Source organism: Schistocerca cancellata, chromosome 3 (genome assembly GCF_023864275.1).
Source record: "Schistocerca cancellata isolate TAMUIC-IGC-003103 chromosome 3, iqSchCanc2.1, whole genome shotgun sequence".
Classification (NCBI taxonomy): Eukaryota; Metazoa; Arthropoda; class Insecta; order Orthoptera; family Acrididae; genus Schistocerca; species Schistocerca cancellata.
In genome coordinates, this window is record NC_064628.1 from 413579111 (window position 1) to 413599330 (window position 20220).

Here is a 20220-nt window from a genome sequence, read left to right on the forward strand (position 1 = left end):
AAGAGTTTCATATATCTAGAGGGGTCATTCAAGAAAATCGATGGCAGCGATACAGTGTGATCCAAGCTTACACGTAACACTTTAGCATTCCTGTTCCAAGAGATACGCTATGAACTCAGTGGGTCTCAGATTGGCCGTACATGCAATGTTGGCATACCATCAACCCTTGAAACATACATCTCAGCATCAACCACAGATTTGCATACTTACGAAAATGCGGGATGGCCTATAGACGATCCAGAGGATAGAACAGTTGCAGAGTACAAGCGATTTACTGCATGCATACCTATACAAATGATTAAGGGGTACTTCGAGGACATGAGGCATATTATTATGAATGCTGAACAGGAACTAATTCTGGTGCGGAGTGCAACGAACAATAACTCATACATTCAAGGAGCTCAAGAGGAGAATATGATCACAATCAGCAAGATAATATGGAAAATGCCTCACATCAGCATATCAGATGAGGAGCATTCGAAGCGTTAAAAAGTCCTGAATTCTGGTACATTTCTGTCACTGACATTTTGCTCATTGGATGTTTTCGGGTACCCAGTGTTACCGACTGTGAGCAGATACATGGGTTATTAAAACCTCTTTGCAGCTGGAGACAACTAGATTCACCATACTTGTGTTTCACACTGATAGAAGGGGGAATATAACAAATGATTCCGATGTGTTCGACAACTGTGAGTTCACTAATGCCAAAGCCTACCTGAAATCAGAATTCTACCCTTATGACAGTTTAAACCTGCAGGGGAATGAAAATGTGTACAGTCTAGCTTATAACATGTATGCAAGAATTTGTGCTTCTTACTTTGAAAGTGCTGAAGAAGAAGGAGGGTGTCTACTCAGTCCAGGGAAGTACAAGGAGCTATCACTAATCATCGAAATAGACTGCTCAAAAACAGAATGAGAGAATTAAGTCTGGACCTACAGATGTGCGAATTGAATTTGATTCTTTGACAGATTTCCCAGAACACACTGCCATGTATGCTCCAGTTCTACATGACAGTGTGATCAACTGCTGCCCACTCACCAGTATCGTGCAATGAGCTGTATAAATGAACATGTGCTGCACTATACCTAGAGCATTTCACAATGGCATCTCAAGGTGAGAAAATCATTGCAGATGCTCTGGGTTTGTATGATGGGGAGTGTATAAACTTCATATTTAAAGAGGTTGTGTTTGTAGCGAACACAAAAAATACAAGAATAATGGCGACATTCTCAAGAAACGTTGCATCACCTAGGTCTTTCAAGTATGTGAAGTGTGCTAAGACACAGAAGGGCGCAAAGTGGTTAACTGATTTCTACCATGGAATTCACTGCGATGATCCTGGCATACTGACATACCCTATAAATATATGGTGACGTCGCTTCAATTATTCGACCACATGATACCATCATCTACGTGAAAGGGATGGAGAAGATCTCATGGATGCGTCGAATCTTTAAGTTTGCTGCTTTTCAAGACCTGGAATTCTACAGGTGTCCTTGTCTCCATCGACTCAAGAAGAATAAGATGATGTGTGAAAATAGTGTTGCTGTGTCCACTTATGAAAAAGTAAAATTACTTTAAGTTGGATGAGAAATAAATGAATTTTTACCTCACAACCTATGTGTTCTTGTTTTCGACCCTGTTCCCACTTTCACAGTGTAGAGTTTTAACCACATCCTATGTCTGCGGTTTTCTTCAAGCACAGTCTTGTGGCTCCTGCTCCCATAACCCAACTCGTGCTGCACGAGAGGTGTAATTCCACTTAGGTCCTCCTGAGGTGCACGCTCATCCACGGCTGGCTGGCCTCTCGCTGGCTTACATGTGCTTCTGTGGCCGCGGACATCGGACACGTTTATGGCGCCAATTTCCTCCAATGGCGCTGCATTGCAGAACGGTGAGTATTTTGGAAGCATTTGGTGACTTTTGTGGGGTTTAACTGTCAGTGCAATATGGAGATCTGTATAAAACAGTTTTGTCACTGAAAGACTCGTCTGCAGAAAACAATGGTGGATGGTGGTTGCATGCCGGCACCAGCAGCAGTTAGATGGGTAAATTCAGTGACAGATGGGCTGTTCTGGTAGGATAGCGAGGAAGAACTCAATTGGTGTTATCTTGCGTTATTTTCGTGAACAGGTCCTGTTAGGATCAGAATTTCCATGCTGACAAGCTGAGACATCATTAAAGCTCCTGCAAAATCGAGCGTTAATTCTGCAGCAGTTTACTATTTCCGAGAGGTGGACTTGGCTCTTATTTACATAGACATGTGACAGCAGTATAACATTGAGTAGCTGTGCATGCGCAGGTGAGCTCTTATGCAGACATTTCACTGGATACAAAAGCTTTGTGTCATCACACCAGCAATGGTGCCTAGGTGAACACGTATTTCAACAGGTATTCCTCAGGTGTTAAGTATGAATGGGATGCCGCCGCCTCATGCCCCAGCTGACACCTGTGCATCGTTCTGTAGCTGACAGCCGCATCGTCACTTTGCCAGTGCCGCCTGTGCATCCCGATACGTGGGAGCGCGTCCAGTGGCGTTCTGTGTGGTCCAGTGGACATGGGGGCGGCAGGCGGTGTGTGCTTTGTGATCAAAAGATATGCCAGTGTAATTACGTGTGATAGGAGTTTCATGATGGTATTCCTTGTGTGACCAGAATAAAAAAAAGAGAAGCGATCAATGTAATTACTTCTTACAAGACCTGCATCTCTCCAAACAGCAGAGAGTGATGAGCAATAGAAATCCAACCCAAACAAACTATTTTTATAAACAAACAATATTCCCTCGAGTTTCTTGTCATAAGATCCTTCCCCTGCACGACAGCTCAACCAATTTTCGGGAGGGAGGGTGGGAGGGTGTTTACCAGAGGAGGAGAGATTAATTAATTGATCAACTTCAAGAAGTGGTAAATCAAACTGATAAGCGTGAGAGGGGCTATTCCAATAACTCAGACCTGAAAGTGTACCCGTAGCAGCTAGAGGGGAGGTTTCCTGAGAGGGTGAGGGAGCTGAAGGGAGGAGGAGGGGGCAGAGGAACAATAGTTAAGTACCTGTCAGTCAAAAGGACGGATTCTTTTAGCTGAACAATAGGTTAAGTACTTGTCAATGACAAGGAAGAGTCCTTTTTACAGATCAATAGCTTAAGTACCTACCAGTCAAAGGAGAGCAATAGGTTAATTATCTGTCAATCAATGGAGAACAATAGGTGAATTACCTGTCAATCAAAGGAGAACAATAGGTGAATTACCTGTCAATCAAAGGAGAACAATAGGCTTTCCCTGAGTGCATACCTGCCCATGATAGCGGATAGGCACTTGGTGCAGGGAGTGGTAACTGACCCTTAACATAGACAAGTGTATTGTATTGCGAATACATAGAAAGAAGGATCCTTTATTCTATGATTATATGATAGCGGAACAAACACTGGTAGTAGTTACTTCTGTAAAATATCTGGGAGCATGCATGCGGAACGATTTGAAGTGGAATGATCATATAAAATTAATTGTTGGTAAAGCGAGTGCCAGGTTGAGATTCATTGGGGAGTCCTTAGAAAATGTAGTCCATCAACAAAGGAGGTGGCTTACAAAACACTCGTTCGACCTATACTTGAGTATTGCTCATCAGTGTGGGATCTGTGCCAGATCAGGTTGACGGAGGAGATAGAGAAGATCCAAAGAAGAGCGGCGCGTTTAATCGCAGGGTTATCTGGTAAGCGTGATAGCGTTACAGAGATATTTGGCAAACTCAAGTGGCAGATTCTGCAAGAGAGGCGGTCTGCATCGCGGTGTAGCTTACTGTCCAGGTTTCGAGAGGGTGCGTTTCTGGATGAGGTATCGAATATATTGCTTCCCCCTACTTATACCTCCTGAGGAGATCACGAATGTAAAATTAGAGAGATTCGAGCGTGCACAGAGGCTTTCCGGCAGTCGTTCTTCCCGCGAACCATACGCGACTAGAACAGAAAAGGGAGGTAATGACAGTGGCATGTAAAGTGCCCTCCGCCACACACCGTTGGGTGGCTTGCGGAGTATAAATGTAGATGTAGATAATGTAGGCAACATGCACTAACAAACTGAACCACAAACGTCTTTGGTCCATTACTCACAGTTCGTGTTGTCTGTAGTTCAACAATGCCTAGATGCTCAGTACCGCTGTTCGATCGTGTCTGCATTGTTGCTTTGTGCCATGAAGGGCTCACAGTAAGGGCAGCTCAGAGTGAACGAAAGCAATGTTGTTCAGACATGGAGGAGATGCAGAGAGACAGGAGCTATCGATGACATGCCTCGCACAGGTCGCCCAAGTGAACTGCTGTGGTGGATGAACGCTACCTACGGATTATGGCTTTGAGGAACCCTGACAGCAACGCCACCGTGTTGAATAACGCTTTTTGTGCAGCCACGAGACGTGGTCTTACAACTCAAACTGTGTGCAATTGGCTGCATGATGTGCAACTTCACTCCTACGTCCATGGCGAGGTTCATCTTTGCAACAATGACACCATGCAGGGTGGTACAACATGCTGAATAGACTGCTCGGGAAAGGCATCATGGTCTTTTCAGCGATGACTGTCGCATATGCCTTCGACCAGACAATCGTCTGGAGTCGTACTTGGAGGAACCCGGTCAGGCTGAACGCCTTAGACACACTGTCCAGCGAGTGCACAAAGGTGGAGGTTCCCTGCTGTTTTGGGGTGACATTATGTGGGGCCTACGTACGCCGCTGGTGATCATGGAAGGCGCCGTAATGGCTGTACGGTACGTGAATGTCGTCCTCCAACCAACTGTGCAACCATATTAACAGAATATTCGCGAGGCATTCGTCTTCATGGACGACTATTCGCGCTCCCATCGTGCACATCTTATGAATGATTTCCTTCAGAATAACGACTTCGCTCGTCTAGAGTTGTCAGCATATTCTCCAGATATGAACCCAATCGAACATGCCTGGGATTGATTGAAAAGGGCTGTTTGTCGACGACGTGACCACTAATCTCTCTGACGGACCTACGCCGAATGGCCGTTGAGGAGTGGGACAATCTGGACCACCCGTGCCTTGATGAACTTGTGGATAGACGAATACAGACATGCATCAATGCAAGAGGACGTGCTGCTAGATATTAGAGGTACCTCTGAAAGTCTCGCTATATGATGGTAGAACATGCAATGTGCGGTTTTCATGAGGAATAAACAGGGCGGAAATGATGTTTATGTTGATCTCTATTCCAATTTTCTGTACAGGTTCCCGACCTCTAGGAACCGAGGTGATGGCAAACTTTTTTTGATATGTGTATTAAAGTGTTGACTGAACTGACATTCCATGTCGATAGTACTCATTAACTCGTGAGAATAATAAGCTGGTTGTGCTTCACAAAAACGATGTTTTCTAAATCCATGTAGGCTATTTGTCAATAAATCGTTTTCTTCGAGGTAACTCATAACGTTCGAACACAGTACAAGTTCAAAAATCGTACTGCAAATCGATGTTAGTGACACGGGTCAGTAACACAGTAAATTAGTTCTATCTCCATTCTTGAGTACTGGTGTGAACTGTGAACCTTTCCAGCCTTTAGGCACGCATCTATCAACGGACGAGCTGTTGAATTAGTTTTTAGCCTCTATCGGTAGACGTCATGGCAAGTTCAAACGAGTTCTGCGACTGGGATTAGCGAGACCGTCGTGAAAGCGCCGCTGGAGGTTATCGCGACTGGAACTTATTTGCGCAGCTCGTATTAGGAGTGAAGATAGTGCTTTGTTGTATCCAATGTTATGAAACAAGAAAGAACGTCACCGGAATCAAGTAAATTTGCGTTCATTCGCAAGGACTGCTACGTAGCCGCTGAATTTACACATTCCAGATACACCGCGAAAACACTCACCAACTCTTATCTGTACATATTCATTAGGGATAATGACTGGGTGCTAACTATGTGTTCATACAAGATCGGAAACAATCTACAGGGCTATTACAAATGATTGAAGCGATTTCATAAATTCACTGTAGCTCCATTCATTGACATATGGTAACGACACACTACAGATACGTAGAAAAACTCAAAGTTTTGTTCGGCTGAAGCCGCACTTCAGGTATCTGCCGCCAGAGCGCTCGAGAGTGCAGTGAGACAAAATGGCGACAGAAGCCGAGAAAGCGTATGTCGTGCTTGAAATGCACTCACATCAGTCAGTCATAACAGTGCAACGACACTTCAGGACGAAGTTCAACAAAGATCCACCAACTGCTAACTCCATTCGGCGATGGTATGCGCAGTTTAAAGCTTCTGGATGCCTCTGTAAGGGGAAATCAACGGGTCGGCCTGCAGTGAGCGAAGAAACGGTTGAACGCGTGCGGGCAAGTTTCACGCGTAGCCCGCGGAAGTCGACGAATAAAGCAAGCAGGGAGCTAAACGTACCACAGCCGACGGTTTGGAAAATCTTACGGAAAAGGCTAAAGCAGAAGCCTTACCGTTTACAATTGCTATAAGCCCTGACGCCAGATGAAAAAGTCAAACGCTTTGAATTTTCGGCGCGGTTGCAACAGCTCATGGAAGAGGATGCGTTCAGTGCGAAACTTGTTTTCAGTGATGAAGCAACATTTTTTCTTAATGGTGAAGTGAACAGACACAATGTGCGAATCTGGGCGGTAGAGAATCCTCACGCATACGTGTAGCTAATTCGCAATTCACCAAAAGTTAACGTGTTTTGTGCAGTCTCACGGTTTAATGTTTACGGCCCCTTTTTCTTCTGCGAAAAAAACGTTACAGGACACGTGTATCTGGACATGCTGGAAAATTGGCTCATGTCACAACTGGAGACCGACAGCGCCGACTTCATCTTTCAACAGGATGGTGCTCCACCGCACTTCCATCATGATGTTCGGCATTTCTTAAACAGGAGATTGGAAAACCGATGGATCGGTCGTGGTGGAGATCATGATCAGCAATTCATGTCATGGCCTCCACGCTCTCCCGACTTAACCCCATGCGATTTCTTTCTGTGGGGTGATGTGAAAGATTCAGTGTTTAAACCTCCTCTACCAAGAAACGTGCCAGAACTGTGAGCTCGCATCAACGATGCTTTCGAACTCATTGATGGGTACATGCTGCGCCGGGTGTGGGAGGAACTTGATTATCGGCTTGATGTCTGCCGAATCACTAAAGGGGCACATATCGAACATTTGTGAATGCCTAAAAAAACTGAGTTTTTGTATGTGTGTGCAAAGCATTGTGAAAATATCTCAAATAATAAAGTTATTGTAGAGCTGTGAAATCGCTTCAATCATTTATAATAACCCTGTAGTGTGCAGACAGTTACGCCCTTGGACAGTAGAATGACTTAGTTTTGACACAATGCTTCGTTGTTGTTATCAGTGCAGTGGCAGCTGCTGCTTGGTAATAAGTTTACTATTAGTGTAAAACATTACCGATATCCAGTAAAGAGAGGAGCAAGCTCCAATGTTTGTAATGAGAGAGAATTATTTCAAGGAAGAGCTACGAGAAACTTAAAGTATGAGCCACTAAGTGAAGATATCCCAAACTGTGGAAGAATTCAAAGAGAGTTTCAGAGTGGAATATATGAAAGTTTCAAAAATATTACTCATATACAATGAATATGGGAAAAGAAGGGCTTGTTAGATACATAAAGATGTTACAAAAATGCGAATACCTTGAAACAAGTGAATATTGTAGAGACCAGCCCATAGAAGTTTTTGCTTGTGAATTAACTGTGAAAAATCGTTGACTTTTATGTAAGTACGTACTGGGAAACACTGGACTTTTTATGTGGTATAAGGATTCTTTACAATGAGATATGTCAGAAAATGAGCAGTTAATACTCGGTGGCGCTATCAGATTAGATTTTTTGAAAGGATTCTGACAGAAAAAATATGATCTGGTAACCTTTTTGTATCCTATAAGTAGATCTCAGTAATTTTTCAAATGCGGGCGGGTAAAGACAGTCGAAATGTGACTAATAATGTTTCCTTTTATTACGTTCAAAGCAAGAAAATAGCTGTAGACCCAGTAACAAATGCTCTCACTGCTTATGGTTACAAGTTAGGATAAATAAGAGAGTACATTATGAAATCGAGTCTCCTGAATGTAAATCACCCTTAATAATTAATGACAAAAGGACTGGCATTTTTGAAAATCAGAAGAGATGACATGGGATAAAATTTATAGTGAAACAAATGCTCACATGAAGTTTAATAGGTTGTGTGATATGCTCATATTATTATTTCTACCCAGCTTTTCTCACAAACTAATCAGAAAGGCCATTAAACTGGCACATAATTGAAAGTGAATCACTATTCCAATTACTAAGAAAAGGTATTAATAACATCCACATTTTTTTGAGAAATTAGTACATCTGACAACATATATGCAGTATAGTGAGAGAGGACAAATGCTCACATAACATCTTTACATCACTATTGATTTAAGTAGAAGATCTGTAAATTGTCAGTCGCAGGTAAGAGGTATGTTTAATAATCATTTCTTAAATGTACTAAGAAATATATCGACAAGCAGTTAGTGAGAAGAATCGCAGAATGCTGAAAATTCAGCTCAAGCCAATTTCAATCATAGGGATGTCTCACACATTCCCCTCCTAAAAGTAAGAAAAAAAATGGTTCAAATGGCTCTGAGCACTATGGGACTTAACATCTATGGTCATCAGTCCCCTAGAACTTAGAACTACTTAAACCTAACTAACCTAAGGACAGCACACAACACCCAGTCATCACGAGGCAGAGAAAATCCCTGACCCCGCCGGGAATCGAACCCGGGAACCCGGGCGTGGGAAGCGAGAACGCTACCGCACGACCACGAGATGCGGACCTTAAAAGTAAGGAAATTACATGTTCTTTGAAAAATTAATTTATCTAGAGTCCACAGTGTTTTCAACAGAGTACTAAAGACGAACCTCATAAAATAAGTGCCGTCTACTGCGAAATATGTCATGCACCACTAACTCAGGGCAGATAGCAATATACCATTGATAACAACCACACTCTCACCCCGCCATATGAAAGGTGATAGGAAAAATTTCAATAACAACCGACCCATTTCACTACTGACATTTTCCAAAATATTTGCGATTGTGATGAACTCCAGATCTTAACTGATCAACAACAGATTCCTTAGTGAATCACAAATTTGCATATCAGAAGAGTTGCACAACTGAGAATGCTATTCGCACGACCACTCACCAAAATTTACTACCGTAAAACAATGTAACAGCGGCTAACATTTTCTGTTGATTATCTAAGAAATCTGACTTTATGAATCAGGAGGTTTTATAGAATTGGTGGTACTGCCAACCAATGGATGATATATGTAACAAACCTAATGCATAATGTTATAGTTACTAATTCTTCCTTTGTAAGGATAGGAGACTCTTCTGAATAGGGGAAATAACTTATTGGGTTTCATAAGGCTCTATTGCAGGTCCTCTGTTGTTACCCATATACGTTCATATGGTTCAAATGGCTCTGAGCACTATGCGACTTAACTTCTGGGGTCATCAGTCACCTAAAACTTAGAACTAATTAAACCTAACCAACCTAAGGACATTACACACATCCATGCCCGAGGCAGGATTCTAACCTGCGACTGTAGCGGTCGCTCGGCTCCAGACTGTAGCGCCTAGAACCGCTCGGCCACTCCGGCCGGCACTCATGTATGTACACGACCTTTCTTGTAATAGACGATAAACATAGTTAATTCTTTTGTTGATAATACCGGTATTGTAATCAATACTGACATATATACAACATAAGAAAAGATGAGTAATGTTCTTACAGTAAAGAGTGCTTTTCTACAAATTCTCTCGCTCTAAATTTAGAAGCCACAATTAATTGAACACTACATCTGCAGGTACTTCACCAATGATGAAGGTAACACAGTGAGGACAGTGTAACTGGAATGGATACTTCAAAGCTTTTAGGTTTGCAGTTTTTAGCTCCTAAAACATCTCGGTTCATTCACATTTGCACTTTGAATCATTATAAATCTTGGGGAGAGGGAATTAAGTAATATGATCTACGTATTTTCATTGAATAATGTCGTACGAAATAATACTCTGGGGAAACCCATCTTCATGGAAGAAAATTTTTATTGCTCAAATATATTTTTTGTGAATTAATATTTTTTTTTATTTGTGATCCGCAGTGTATCCATTCTTTTATGAAGTTTCTTGTAAGTAGCCCACTACTATTCAGAAGGAACAATGAAGTGCATCATGAGAAAATCAGAAGCGGAATGACATTCGCTATTCCACATTAATCTTTAGCTGAAAAAATTGATGAAGAATGCTGCCAACAGACTTTTGGTCACTTACCAAACGATACACAGTAGCTTACGTACAGAAAAGTTAAATATGAAAACAAACTGGAAAGGTTTCTCCTTGAAAATGCCTTCTATACCATAGATGCTGCACGCAAATGTTGGTGTGTAGGATTAATTAATTCCCATCTGTATTAAAACAAACACCAGTAACTGGTTACGTCGTAAATACCGTTTCACGTGAACTGCTAACATGAATGTAAAATGATTGGTTCCACATCATTATGATTGATCGTGCAAATGTTCCATGGAATAATAAAAGAACTATTTACCTCACTAATTAAATGTTAAAGCAGCGTGTTGTAGAGTCCAAGAGTTAGTAGGTAATTACAGCAAAGACTTAGAGGGACTGTAACTTCGGCCACACGCACACGCCTTAAGTCTCAGCGAAAAAGCCTTGACTGTTCTCTCACTAGTAAACAAGACGCTTTCTTCCAGAATGTGATGTAATGACCGACGTACAAGTCAAGCCACTGATGCTTCCGAAAGAAGTTGGGAGCCAGGAGCCAATTGCTCTATTCAGATCCTCCTGAAGAGTTCCTAGCGTAAGCCGTAAACTAACGTTGGTAGATGAAAACATAATAGATCAGAATGCTTTATGGTTTCATTGACTACGATTTTTGGACATTGGTTCAGACTGAAGCCTACAAACTATTCATGTGCGTACATGGTATTTTTGGCAGTGCCTTATAGTACGAATATTTCAGGAAGCCATCTAAACATTGAATTTAGTTTGCGTTGTGCCTTCCCCTCTCCAGTCCAATTCGCTGGATGTTTACTGAATCCATGGCATGAACGAAATATCGTTCACCAACATATTCACTTTATGTGGTATTTCAAACAAAAATGAATACAGCGTTTCTTTTCCTTTGCATGCTTGGATTTGTCGGTCTTGGCACAACTTTCGCAGACAATGAATCTCGTTCATTTTACTGTGTTCAGTGACGCTTATGTGCTTGTAAATTCGAGACCCTCGTTTTCTCATCCCACTCAACAAACCTTTTCCTACCGCTCTGCTATTTTAATGTGTTATTGTCTCCCTGAATGCGACATTTACCCCAAAAATTATAAAACATTGTAAAATATTATACTACTCAGCCGTCGTTTTGCTATATACTAGATACAAACATTTAGCTAAATCTAACAGATTATTTACTTGCCTTGGTATTGTAATATTCTTCCACTTTTCCGCAGTTAAATTTGTATCTTCCTTTCCTGGGACATGGCACCAGTGTTCAGGTACCGTCAGAGCACTTATCCTGACGTATGAAGACATCGTTGAAAATATTACTGCGATGCCATTGAAGATTATGTTCATTCGTATTTGGAACTTTCCAAATACTTCTAAGTTCTTCTATTATATCTTCAAATTTAATATTTTGGTTAATCCAGTTGTGTTTAACTCCATCCTGAAACTAAACATATTCAGAAGCATAGAATTTTAGTACTACTGTTTCTTGTTCCGTTGTAATATTAATTTAAAAATTGTTAGGAGAATTAGATTAACGTTGGTACTTGTAAATTTTGCATGAGGTACTTGTAAACAAACCAAGTCTTAAAAAAGTCAAAATGAGGTGTTCCCTATTCCAGATCTTTGCAGGAAAGAGTCGCTTAGAAATACAACTCTGGCTAAGAAACATTTGTTTGAATCAGTTCGTCTTAGTATAACAGATTGATATTTATATAACAAGAGCGGAGCATTATCTGAAAAACTACCTTCAAGATGTAACTCACAGTTTTCGCAGAGGAAAAAACCAGAAAAAACGTAGTAGCAGTACAGGTAATGACAGTAAACTGAGTTCCCCTTCTCTATCTTACACCTCTGTTTATAATATGAAGAATGTTATCGTCTGTATCGGATGCCGGCACTGACGACAGTTAGATCATCACAACACGGAACCACAATGCCTGATTACCTTGCAGTCTGCCATAGCGCGTTGTTTTTTGTGGTGTTTTGCCCCCAGCGTCTTGTACACAGGACGACTGTATGACTTTTGCACGGCCCTACGGTTTATAGTTGCTAATCGCTGTTAACTGCTCAGCGTGCTTAGCAATCGCGCCGCGTGCAGAGAAAAGAGGGCACCATAATTACGCAAAACCGGACATCGACGAGTTAGATACGAGTTTTCTTTAAGATAAAGACAATGGCGACTGCAGTTACACGTTGCATCACAGATTTCTTCTACGAATTTGGAGCTATGTTTCCCACCAGTAGACTCCCCTTCGTCACAAAAGCTCCCTTTGGCTGTGCTAGTCTGTTTTTTATGTTCCTTGTTTCGTCCATTGGTTATTTTGACTGCAAGGTAGCAGAATTCCCTAACTTTGTTCATTTCGTGATCACCAGTTTTAATGTCGAGTTCCTCTCTATTCTCATTTTTGCTTCGTCTCGTGACTTTTGTCCTTTTCCGATTTATTCTCAACCCATTTTCTATACTCAGACTATTCCATTCAACTCATCCTGTAATTCTTTTTCACTTTCTCTCAGGATATCAAATTCATCAGCGAATCTTAATTTTGGTATCTGTTCACCTTTAACTTTAATCCTATTCTTGAACCTTTCTTTTATTTTTGTCATTGCTTCTTTGATGTCTGACTGGACAGGAGGAGCAAAAGACTACGTCCCTGTCTTACAACCTTTTTAATCCGAGCATTTCTTTTTGTTCTTCCACTATTATTTTTTTCTTATTGGTTATTCTACGCATTCCACAGGTTGATCAAAAAGTCAGTATAAATTTGAAAACTGAATAAATCACGGAATAATGTAGATAGAGAGGTACAAATTGACACACATGCTTGGAATGACATGGGGTTTTATTAGAACCAAAAAAATACAAACGTTCAAAAAATGTCCGACAGATGGCGCTTCATCTGATCAGAATAGCAATAATTAGCATAACAAAGTAAGACAAAGCAAAGAAATGTTCAATATGTCCATCATTCCTCAACAATAGCTGTAGTCGAGCAATAATGTTGTGAACAGCACTGTAAAGCATGTCCGGAGTTATGGTGAGGCATTGGCGTCAGATGTTGTCTTTTAGCATCCCTAGAGATGTCGGTCGATCACGTTACATTTGCGACTTCAGGTAACCCCAAAGCCAATAATCGCACGGACTGAGGTCTGGGGACCTGGGAGGCCAAGAATGACAGACGTGGCGGCTGAGCACACGATCACCAAACGACGCGCGCAAGTGATCTTTCACGCGTCTAGCAATACTTTGTTTTTGTTTTTTGGTTCCAATAAAACCCCATGTCATTCCAAGCATGTGTGCCAATTTTTACCTCTATCCACATTTTCCGTGGTTTATTAAGTTTTCAAATTTATACTGACTTTTTGGTCACCCGTTATATCATCCGTCTTTCCCTATAGCTTACCCCTATTTTTGTCAGGATTTTGAGCATCTTGTACCATCTTCCACTGTCGAACGCTTTTTCCAGGTCGACGAATCCTGTGCACGTGTCTTGAGTTTTCTTTACTCTTGTTTCCATCAAGGAACTGCCTCTTTGGTGCCTTTACCGTTCCTAAGGTCAAACTGATCCTAATCTTGGATGCATGAGCTGTTAATCCGACTGTGCAATAATTCTCTCACTTCTCAGCTCTCGCAGTCTTGGGAATTGTGTGGATGATGTTTCTCCGAATGTCTGGTGGTACATCGCCAGTCTCATACAGTCTACGAATCAACCTGAACAATTGTTAGGTTTCCACTTCCCGCAATGACCTTAGCAATTCCGACTCTTATCAGTGACGTGTGATAACAGAACATAACAAAAGGAAAGCTCAAGTACTAAATTTCGTGTTTAAGGAATCATTCACGCTGGGGGATCGTACAAACAAACTGTCGTTTGATCATCACACAGGCTCCCGTACAGAAGACATACTCGTAATAGATACCCCTGGCATAGCGACGCAGCTAAAAGAGTTAATAACAAGTAAGTCGCTATATCCGTATGGAATCCCAATTCGGATTTACAAAGAGTAGTTTACTGCACAGGTCCCTTACTTAGCTTGTATTTATCGCAAATCTGTCGTCCAGAGAACAGTCCCAAACAAATGCAAACAAGTTGAGGTGTCTCATGTACACTCATGCTCATAAATTAAGAAGAAATGCAGAATGTGGTGCCACAGAACGTGGTACTACACAAAACCGGCGCTAATAGCATAGGCACATAGGGAACACACATGACAGATCTGTAAGTCCACGGCATTGGTTATAAGTTGCAAAAACCGTCCCGAAACACATGTGATACAAAGCGCCACTGTTTCCTGCGCATGTACCCCGACATCAGTATGGGATATGATCACCAAGCACATGTACAGGTCACACAACGGGTTGGCATACTCTGGATCAAGTGGTCGAGGAGCTGATGGGGTACAGCCTCCCATTCTTGCACCAGTGGCTGTCGGAGCTCCTGAAATGTCATAGGGGTTTGAAGACGTGCAACGATACGTCGACCGAGAGCATCCCAGACGTGCTCGATAGGGTTAGGACTGGAGAACACGCAGGCCACTCCATTCTGTTTCAAGGTAGTCATCCACGATGGCAGCTCGGTGGGGCCATGCGTTATCATCCATCAGGAGGAAGGTGGGACCCACTGCACTCCTGAAAAACCGGTCATACTGGTGCAAAATGACGTTCCTATACACCTCACCTGTTACAGTTCCCCTGTCAAAGACGTGCACCGGTGTACGTGCACCTATCGTAATCCCACCTCACGCCATCAAACCACGACCTCCATACAGGTCACTTTCAAGGACATTATGGAGTTGGTATCTGGTTCCTGGTTCACGCCAGATGAAAACTCAGCGAGAATCACTGTTAAGACTATACCTGGACTCGTCCGTGAACATAACCTGGAACTACTGTTCCAATGACCATGTACTGTGTTCTTGACACCAGGCTTTACGGGCTCTTCTGTTACCAGGGGTCAGTGGAATGCACCTCGCAGGTCTCAGGGCGAATAAACCAAGTCTCCTCAGTCGCCTGTACACTGTGTGTCTGGAGACAACTGTTCCAGTGGCTGCGGTAAGGTCCCGAGCAAGGCTACCTGCAGTGCTACGTGGCCATCTGCGGGCAGTGATGGTGATATATCGGATTTCGGGTGGTGTTGTACACTGTGGATGTCCGGTACTGTAGCGCCTGGACACGTTTCCTGTCTGCTGGAATCGTTACCATAATCTTGAGATCACACTTTGTGGCACACGGAAGGCCCGTGCTACCACAAGCCTTATTTGACCAGCCTCCAGTTGCCCTAGTATTCTACACCTCACAACGTCATCAATATGTGTTCTTTGAGCCATTTTCAACACAAAGGCACAATTAGCTCGTCTGAAAACATCTGCACACTTACTCGCTGCACCATATTCTGACATGCACCAACACCTCTGCGAATGTGGACTGCAGCCAGCGCCACCGTGCGACGACCGCAGGTCAAATGAACCGCATGGTCATACCCCGAGGTGATTTAAACCCGCAAACCGCCCACTAGAGTGTATACAAGTGTAAAAGAACGGACCTACAACATGGCAGACCAATTTTCTTAACATCAGTTTGCTGCAGAGATCTTTAACATGTTTCCAGTCGTAATATAACAAATGTCCTTCAGACAGAAAAGCTTTTGTCCACAAATCAGCATGGATTTAAAAAGCGTCACTCGTGCTTGAATGAGCATGCCCTTTTGTCATGGTATTCTGTGAACTATTGATGAATGGCAAAAGGCAGATACCATATTCCTAGATTTCTGAAGATCTTTTGATAAGGTATCCCACTGAAATGTTGACGATGGTCGAAGTATACGGAGTAGATTCCCAGATTCGCGAGTCGGTCGAAGACTTCTCAAGCAACGGAGCCCAGTTCGTGGTCCTCGACTGCGTCTGTTCGTGGGAGACAAGAACAACTTGAGGAATGCCCCAGGGAAGTGTGACGACCGCTTTTATTCTCTACATTGTTCAATGACCTGACCGACAGGTTGGGGAGCAGTTTGCTGATGATGCTGTGTTGTACGCGAATGTGTCGTCGTTCAGTGACTGTAGAAGTATACATCATAGGCAAAATTTCTAGTTGGTGTAATGAATGGCCGGCAGGGGTGGCCGAGCGGTTCTATGCGCTTCAGTCTGGAGCCGCGCGACCGCTACGGTCGCAGGTTCCAATCCTGCCTCGGCCATGGATGTGTGTCATGTCCTTAGGTTAGTTAGGTTAAAGTGGTTCTAAGTTCTAGGGGACTGATGACGTCAGAAGTTAAGTCCCATAGTGCTCAGAACCATTTGAACCATTTTTTTGTAATGAATGGCAGCCAGCTCCAAATGTAGAAAAATTTAAGTAAACGCAGATGAGTAGGAAAAACTACCACGCAATGTTCGAATACTGTATAAGTAACGTGCTACCTCATTTCGCTTCGGGACACAGAAGTGTTGACATCGACACGCTCTGACAGTGTGAACTCTTATTTCTCGTCCAGGTCTCGTGATGTGTAAACAGTGATAATTCGTTCCGGTATTCGATAAATACCGCGGAATAGTTAAAACATTTGTTGCGCTGCGATCACCACCATGGACAATGGCAGTGACAGGCCTCCTGCAACACAAAATTTGCAAAAACTGCGGCACAGCGTTACAATGGATACTAATGTACTTCATCCATGCAATAGTGAAGTGATTAGCTAGGCAATCACGTTGTTGCACCAAGAAGATGCGCACCGACGTGTTGCACTTGTCGAAGCAACTACAGAGAGAGACCTGCAGCCTTCACAAAAACGCCAACGAAACCGCACGGAGGAGGGAGGAGACGATTACCAGCAAAACAAAGTGGAGAAAGTGCTACGTGTCAACGCCACCTAAGAAGGTACTATCACCCACCAACGTGTAAGTGGGACAGCTAACTAACATGCAACTATCGACAAAGGTCCTTTCATGTTATTTGTTGAAAACAGAGACAGGCTCCAACCAACTGCACTAGGCAAAATTATTAGAAAGAACGTGCGACGTTATTCAAGCTCATAATCAATATTTGAAATTGAGACTGTGTCAGGATTAACTGCCAATGCCTTAGTTCAACATTCTTCCTTAGACAAAACATTTGGAGGCTCATATTGTGAAGTTCTTCACTACTAAAGAAGGTATCGTCAATAATGCTCAGATCTCCCTTGCGGAGGACAATTACTAACGGAAATGACTTGTTGCTGCGAAGTTATTGCCACCAGAAAGTTTAGTAAAATTATAATATTAAATAAGGAAGATTTTGTGGACTGACAAGAGCAGCCAGTCCACAATGAAGTAGCCGATAGGGCACGCGTCAACTCACGCCGTCTTGCGTTAAGTCTGAAACAGGATACTTCATAAATGCTATAAAGAAAAGAACGGAGCTTCTCGTATACTTAACTCTATTCTCTTGTGTGGTACATCTCTATGGTGAATACAAGTAAGACTCTCTCCAGATATGGTTAACTGCGCCTTGCTAGGTTGTAGCTATGGACTTAGCTGAAGGCTATTCTAACTGTCTCTCGGCAAATGAGAGGAAGGCTTCGTACGTCTAGTCGCTAGCAATGTCGTCCGTACAACTGGGGCGAGTGCTAGTCCGTCTTTCTAGACCTGCCATGTGGTGGTGCTAGGTCTGCTAGTACTGACAGTGGCGACACGCGGGTCCGACACGTACTAATGGACCGCGGCCGATTTAAGCTACCACCTAGCAAGTGTGGTGTCTGGCGGTGACACCACATTCCTCCCCCGCAAATCGGCCAACGGTCGTGTTACAAGGCTTCCGCCCGCCGTGGGGAGGGCCCCATGTTGACGTATGCGATGAGGTGGGGAGCCTAACAACAGGCGAGGCTGTGCCACCCGCACCCGGCCATTCGGTCCGAGGGGAGCTAGGAAACGCCTGGAAACCTACTCCAGGGTGCACGTCAACATGCGGCGTATGCGCCCGTAAAGAGACAGGAGTGGCCGAAGGGTCGACCTCCATTGCGTCGGGGTATCCGACGCGCGATGACGCCATGTGGTCCGGAGCGGGCAAGAAGTCCAGGGCGGACGACAGCTGGTCACGGGAAGCGATCGGCGGCGCGTGACCCAGGGAGGCGGTTGGCGGCTGCAGCGAAGCGTCCTCTGCGGGCTGCGCCGGCGGCGGCTGTGGCGGCTGTGGCGGCGGCGCAACGCCATGGGGCAGAATGGAAGGCATCGTCGGTAACACCTGGGGATGAGGCGAGCCAGTAGATGGGTCCCCAGGGCGCTGACCGGACGGCTCCGTCGCTGAAAGCAGACGGGGAGCGGCAGAACATAGGCGACGACAGAGGCGCAGCTGATTGAGATGCCGACGCACCTCACCAGAGGCCCCCATAACCAAATACATCGCGCGGCCGAGGCAGCGAAGAATGCGCCCTGCGAGCCAACGCCGTGAACCGCGATAGTTGCGATAGTATACAACGTCGCCTGGAGCAAAAGTAGGAGTCTGCCGCTGCACAGGAACCTGATGCGGCGGATGCAGCAAAGACATCAAGGTTCGATGAGGACGACCGTGAAGCAACTCAGCCGGCGAGCGACCATCGCGGGGCTGAGAGCGATACGAAGACAAAAAGAGCAACAACGCGTCCTCCCGAGAATGCGACTCTCGCAACTTCAACATCTGTGACTTGAAAGTCCGGACCAAACGTTCAGCGGCACCGTTGGACTGAGGCGAAAACGGCACGGATGTCAGATGTTTAATACCATTGGCCTTGCAGAATGAAATTCTGCGGACATGAATTGTGGGCCATTGTCGGAAACATTAGTCTGTGGAAGACCTTCAATGCAAAAGATAGCAGACAACGCTTGGATGGTGGCAGATGACGTCGTGGAAGACATCCGGACAACAAAAGGAAAATTACTGAAGGAATCGACAACAACCAACCATCGAGCATTCCAGAATGGACCAGCAAAATCTATGTGTAAGCGTTGCCAAGGGGAAGTGGCTTTCGGCCATGCAAAGAATTTCCGCGGTGGCGCGGATTGTTGTTCGGCACACGCCATGCAAGAAGAACACATATTCGTAATCGCAGCATCGATTCCGAACCAAGTACAGTGCTGACGAGCAAGTTGTTTCGTACGCACTATACCCCAATGACCTTGGTGGAGAAGCTTTAAGACAGAGGACTGTAACGAACGTGGGACCACGACCCTAGACTGATCATTATCAGAACGCAACAACAAAACACCACGTCGTACAAAAAGTCTCTCCTTGTGAGCAAAAAATCGGCGAACCATCGGATCCTATATCCGCGACTTCGACAAGGGCCATTGCGTAGCAACAAAACGCAAAACGGTAGCAAGGACAGGGTCAGCAGCTGTTGCTGTAGCTACACGACGAAAATCAATCGGAAACGAGTCGACCACGTCATCAGTTTCCGCATCAATGAACATGCAAGCAAGTTCGGAAGAATCGAATGCTTTATCCTCGGCAACAGGCAAACGGGACAACGCATCAGCGTTGCCGTGCTTAGCAGTGGACCGGTACAAGATATCGTAGCGGTACTGCGAGAGGAAAATAGACCAGCGAATGAATTTCCGCGCGGTACGCGGAGGTACAGGTTTGTTCGGATGAAAAAGCGATGTCAAAGGTTTGTGGTCTGTGATGATGGTAAAGTGACGACCATACAAAAAAATCATGAAACTAACACCAAACACGAGAGCCAAAGCTTCCTTCTCTATCTGGGAATAATTTCTTTGCGCTGACGAGAGCAATTTGGACGCAAAGGCTATAGGGCGATCATGCGAACCATCTTTGTGCGCAAGCACAGCACCGATCCCGAAATCCGATGCATCTACCATCAACAAAAGGTGTTTCTGGGGATCGAATGGCATAAGGCAAGTATTTGAAAGCAACGCCGATTTCAACTGGCGAAAGGCGCGTTCGCATTCCGTCGA